Below are 448 nucleotides of genomic sequence, written 5' to 3' on the forward strand. Positions count from 1 at the left end.
CCTCCAACAATTAACAGAAGCAAGACAATACACTTCCCTCAAATCCTCAGAGCTCATCTATTCCCCCACCTCAGGTACCTGTTTTCCAAAGACTGTTGAGATGCTTAGCTGAGCCAGGCCATCTAATAAAAAGTTCTCAGGAAGTGTGCACTTTCTTCTCCTTACACACTCATGTATATTTCTCAAGAACTGTCTAATTCTAAAAAGTAAGTTTCCTTCCTCCAAAGTTGTTCTCTAGGAGGAAGTTAATATGAATCTGTCTTTAGAATCTTAACACAAACCTGCTGATGGAAAATGTAGAACGTTTCCTGTTTGGGAGTGATGCATGTGCTCTCACATCTATAGTTACAACCTTGCAGACACGAACCCTAGGGACTATCTATTGCTCCATTCTCTTGAGGTCACAAATACACCATTAAAATTAATCACTTTTATCTGAGGTAATTCT

The sequence above is a fragment of the Galeopterus variegatus genome, unplaced genomic scaffold (assembly GCF_000696425.1).
Source record: "Galeopterus variegatus unplaced genomic scaffold, G_variegatus-3.0.2 Scaffold12406, whole genome shotgun sequence".
Taxonomy (NCBI): Eukaryota; Metazoa; Chordata; class Mammalia; order Dermoptera; family Cynocephalidae; genus Galeopterus; species Galeopterus variegatus.